Source organism: Dipodomys merriami, unplaced genomic scaffold (assembly GCF_024711535.1).
Source record: "Dipodomys merriami isolate MVZ:Mamm:240054 unplaced genomic scaffold, mDipMer1.0.p SCAF_903, whole genome shotgun sequence".
NCBI lineage: Eukaryota > Metazoa > Chordata > Mammalia > Rodentia > Heteromyidae > Dipodomys > Dipodomys merriami.
Window position 1 is genome coordinate 337,208 of NW_027206517.1, and position 5,334 is coordinate 342,541.

General features: G+C 35.6%; 1 pseudogene; it reads right to left on the minus strand.

Annotated features, from left to right (window-relative positions):
• Window positions 1-657: 657 nt before the first annotated feature.
• Window positions 658-770, minus strand: LOC138821270 (U6 spliceosomal RNA; annotated as a pseudogene).
• Window positions 771-5,334: the final 4,564 nt, after the last annotated feature.

A 5,334-nucleotide genomic window follows, 5' to 3' on the forward strand; every position in this document is an offset into this window, starting at 1 on the left:
AAATATTACATGTGTAAAATAAAAGAAATAAACTCTTCCATCTCAGAACATTTTTATACGTTCTTATTGTAAAAATACTGTACAGAGGGGTAACACTTACATGAGCAAGGTGATGAGTACATTTCCTAACAAGCATTGTTACCTCCTCCTTTATTGTTCCCCTACCATCCCTTCCCTCCCACCTCCACAAGTCCATTAACCTCCTCCCTTTCCCAGCCTCAATTTTAAAGTTCACTTTACAACACAGTGTCTTGTGTATCTCATTGTTACAATAGGTCTACCTGTATACCTATTTAAGCATTTTGGGTTTTTTTTCCTTCCCCTCAGCAAATTAGAGGAGAGTATATGCAAGATGTAGGCGCACCAACTTCAAATACAGTGAAAACAGGTGTTATAGCATGGGGGAGGAACCTATAAAGAAACAAAAAAAAACACACTGAACGATATAAGTACGTGAGAAACAATAGCAAGAAAAAAACTTGGGTTTCATTTCCCTTAACATAATCTTATCTGGTCATATACACATAACTTTTGACCTTTTCTGCTTATCTCAGACATACATTAGGTATTGAAAATTAGAGAAATCATGGGACCTATGTTTCTTTGGACTTGGCTTACTTCACTTAATAATTTTTTTCCAAGTCTTTCTATTTCCTAACAAATTGGGTGATGGAATGCTTCAGGAATTTTCCTGTGGTCCTTGCTCAGTGGCCATGCTAATCTTCTCTGTATCATTCCAATGTTAGTGTATGTGATGCTGAATTGAGCACAGAACATTTCTATAGATAAATTGTAATTGATTTTCTTAAACTAGACAATTCAACAAAAAGTAAGTTTAAAAGAATTGTCGTCAAATTTTAGAACCATGTACTTCTTACATAAGTACACATTTAAGAATAAAGTCAAGATTGACATGTCAAAAACAAAATAATTCCAGATATTTGTTGTTCAAGAGATGTGTTGGAGGAGTAATTCAATTATTCTATACAAGGGATCTGTAGTAATGAACACTGCAACAATTTTAATATTTGTTAAACGTTTTAATGTTTTCAATATATTTAATTTTGGGAATTTGCTTATATATGCCAAAACTGGGACAGTTTGGCAGGTCATAATACTTTTCTATAAAGTATTTAAGATTTATGGTAGCAGATAAGTAGTACTAAGTATGTACATTTCAGATTTTATACAAACTTTACTAATGAGAAGTTGCAAAGTCCTTGTGTAAAGGAGCAGAATAAAGAGTTGACTCTGTTAACTACACAGATTCTGTTAAAACTGTAGGCCTTCCTTACTTCATATGTTAGTGAGGAACAAATGATGATATAAGCCATATACAAATTATGAGATGAACTATAAATGGTAAACTTAGTGGGTGATTTAGATACTACTCATAGCCTATAAAATTCTTGTTGAACATCATAATCTTAGTGTTAAATGTAAAGAAATATGGCAATAATAAAATCTAATTTGTAGTACACTTCAAATATTGAAAACACTGGTAATTGTTTTGTTTTTTATTTTATTAATCATTAATATTTCATAATTTGTTTTCTTTATTTTTAGCATTGTTTTCCTTGTTGTAATATAATACAATTTTTGTAAGTTGTCATAAGGAGGTACTTTGAGAAGGTTACTGGGATGGCCACACCATTTTTTATAGGTGTATGTGAATTTATAAAGAGGAAACTTAAGAACAAAATATGTATTTAAAAAATAATCAAGTGGAGTCTGATTCAGGAGTGTTGATATATGTCCACACCTAAAATATTAGCCCTAGGCTGAAGCAGAGTTATTAGAGTTGAGGACACAAAAGTGAGAGACTGTGTTTTGTTTTTTATTTTTATTTTTATTTTGTTGGTCATGGGGTTTGAACTCTGGGGCTTGGTGCTGTCCCTCAGCTCAAGGCTAGTGATACCACTTGAGCCACAGCACCACTTCCATCTTTTTCTGCTTATGTGATGCTGAGAAATCAAACCCAAGGCCTCATACATGCAAGGCAGGCACTCTACCATTGAGCCACCTTCCCAGTACCTGAGAGACTGGGTTTTAAAAAATCATCTAACCAAGATTTGCTTTCTGCTTTGGGTATATAATGAAATAGATGAGTATCTTTTTATGTTTTTGTGCATTGTCATACTTATAAATTTATATACTAACTTCACCCACTTTATCCTTGTCAAAGTCATGAAATATCTCTGAGAGTTTGCTTCTGTGAAGATTGTTTTTGCATTTAAAATTTCTCCTGAGTCATTTTTATTTTTTTATCAAAATCACTTTATATTTCATGTTGATGGGTATTTACACAGAGACAGGGATATTGAGGATTTAGTTTACCAAATGAACATTAAAATTTGAGCTCAAAAATAAAAATCAGCCTTAACACATATTGTCATATCTTTCCCTACAATGTATGAGGGAGGCTTTTTAGCTACAATTTTCTTGGGCTTCCTAGATTTACAATTCTTAAATCACAGAGACATGCTGTAATGGGAGTAAGATTTTTTGGTATGCTTTGCCCTTCAGACTGTGTTTTTTGTTCCTCCCTTTTCTCAACTCCATTATTAGAGATTTTTCTCAGAGATGAATCCATCTCCAAATTTTCACTCTTCCTAGCTGGACAAATGCATTTGCAGATCAAGACTGTTAGACAGAAAGAATTTAAGAGCCTGAATCTAAGACACTTCTCTCATACACCATCCCTACAAAGACACAAGTAGCAAAATAGGATACATAGTTTCATTTTTTTCTACCAAGGCCAATGCATGAGGTAGCTTGCTTCTGAGGGTGCCTGTTTGTGCCTCTTACTGATGTTGCTGATTAACTTTATACCTAGTTCCACTATCAGCTACCAAGGATGGCATGTTTAGAACATCCAGGAGTTTTGCTCAACAGAGCAGCTGGATGTGTCTCCTATGAGGGGTTCCTAGGATTCCTCATGAATAGCACAGAATATCTGTGTTGGAAATACCGGGGGCAATTAAGGTATTCTACAAACACCATCTCAGCAAGGCAAAGTTTACTCCTACAGAAGGCATGCTGTCGCATGTCCAAGTTGAATAAGCACACTGGATAGGCAGCCCAGCTCCCATGAATTTGAGCTTTGGGATCATCTTTTGTGATGGCTCAAACTTTTGACCCCTTTCAAACTAGTCAAAAGCCTTAACAATCAACCAAATCCGAACACCTGGCCATATAAAAAATAACCAACTTTTACCCAGCTGGTGTTCTACTACTATTGCCATGCCTCTAGCCCTTAGCACTTCTCTAAAATTGGTAAGGTTTTGACTACCTTTAAAAGGGCAGTGCTTATATCAGTCAAGCACTTCAAGATTTAACTTCTACAATTCTCCCATCTGATTTTGCTTTCTTTTCTTTCAAACAATAATCATTGACTTTCCTATTCAGCAGTATCCAATAAGATATTTTGATTTTAAAAAGGGTTTGATTAAGGCAGTTTTTCAGTCAGTCACGGAAAAAAATACCTGTTATAGAAGAGATAAAGCACCCTTGTACACATTACTATGAAAACAATTACTAAAGAGGTAAATATTGACACCATGACTCATTGTTGAAATGCTTGTTCTATCATCAAACTTGTAAAGGGATCTGCCACCACACACAGACACACAACTTTTTTATAAGTGACTGGGGGCTGGTCTTAGGTTTGATCTCATGCTCTGGGCATTGTCCCAGAGCAGTTTTACTCAAGGCTACCACTTTAGCCACAACTCCAGTAGTATCTTTTTTTGCACCTTCATTGGAAATAAAAGTCTCATCTTTCCTGTCTGGGTTGGCTTCAAACACAAATCCTCAGAATTCAGTCAACTGAGCATTTAGGATTATACTCAGCATCATCTCAGTTTTTAGGTAATTTGTTTCCAGTATTCAATCCTTGTAAGTCTTTCTGTACCATTGGCCTCCAACCACCACACAGATTACCTTTGAAGTATATTTATTCTTTTATTTTTATATATTTATTGTAAAAATACTGTACAGAGGTGTTAGTTACATGAGGAAGGAAAGCATACATATTCTATCAAGCATTGTTACCTCCTGCTTTATATGTCCCCTACCATCCCTAACCTCTTAGCTTCAAAACTACCCTAAACACTCCCCCCGAACCCCGCCTAAATTTTAAAATTTGTTTTTCAACAGTGTCTTGTGCATCTTATTGTTACAATGGGTCAACCTCTATTCCCATTTAAGTATTCTATTTTTCCCTTTCCTTCTCCAAACTAGAGAAGTGTATATACAAGATGGAGGGCACCAACATCAAAAACATTGGAAACAGGGGTTATGCTGTTTTTTGGGGGACAGAATACAAAGAAACAAAAATCACATGGAACATTATAAATATGTTAGAAACAATAGCAAGAAATGACAAAAAACACTTTTGCCCCTATGTTGGGATTCATTTCACTTATCACCATTTATCTGGTCAAGTATTATGTTTAGTCCAAATATTTCCCATTAAATCGTACCAGTGGGTCCTAGTTATTTTACATGGTGGCATTTCCAATAAACAAATCCTGCTGATAAATAAAAGCACATATTGGAATAATTCGATTATGGAGATCATAGATTGTGGAGATCAACAGAATAAAACTAATTTAAGCTGTTGTTTCTGGTTTCTAGCTTTAAGCTCCTAAGTAAATATAAAATTTGTAAATATGTAGTTTGTATTTGAAAATATGAGGTTTGAATGACCCACTAGCTAAGAAGTCTCTCCTTACTTAATTTAAGGTGTTTGAGAATGGTCAGGTGTGGATTGGCCAAAGGAACCAAAGTACAGATTCCACTACAGTTGGCCAGTAACATCTCCAATAGTGGTCTCCTGGAATACCACCAGACATTTCCCCTGGCTATGATTTGTACTTACTGCTCATCTCAAAGTTTGGCCTTCACTACCTCTAGGTAAGTTTCTTGGAAATGTCCAATTGGAAATGTCCAATTTTCCCCAGGTAGTTGACCTGGAAAGAATGGAGCTGATCAGTTTCAGTGGTTTTTTAAACAGACTCTTGCTTCTGAGAAGGGCAACAAGTTGTTCCAAGTTGTCTTGGATCACATTTTACTGAACTATCATGAATTTCATGCACATGAGGTCTGAGCTCAATGACAGCACAAATAGGACCTCTTGTGTGCCCTCTCTGCAACACAGTCATTGCAGTACTCCATATGTGGACAGAATCACCACAGTATTTACCTCACTTATTCAGTCTCAATTTGAATTTGGGTATACTCAAAATTGGAAGACATACGCAGAGTGTCTGCTCCAAGATTGAATTTGCAATCATATCGTAAGATTACCTAGAGGGTCCATTGAGGCCCTGG